A 316-nucleotide genomic window follows, 5' to 3' on the forward strand; every position below is an offset into this window, starting at 1 on the left:
GCACATGGCCCGACCTGGCCCCTGCCCTGCCCTTCCCCAGGGAGGGGGAGGACGCGCGCCCCGAGACGCATATCGGTGCCCCCCACCCCCCGCCGTGGCCCGCCCTCCCTCGGCCTGGGGGTCCCCATCCCTCACCCCAGACCGGAGGCCTCGCAGGCCTGGACAGACGTGAGTCGAGGGGAGTGTCACAACAGGGACTGGGGGGCCTAGAGTGCCTAGTAGGCGCTGGGGTGCATTCAGTAGGTGCTCAGCGTTTCACCGTGGCGGAGAAGAGGGTGCTCCGACTCACTGGAGACCTAGCTCTGTGACCCCGGCC

This window comes from Herpailurus yagouaroundi, unplaced genomic scaffold (genome assembly GCF_014898765.1).
Source record: "Herpailurus yagouaroundi ecotype Mexico unplaced genomic scaffold, PumYag 77, whole genome shotgun sequence".
Taxonomy (NCBI): domain Eukaryota; kingdom Metazoa; phylum Chordata; class Mammalia; order Carnivora; family Felidae; genus Herpailurus; species Herpailurus yagouaroundi.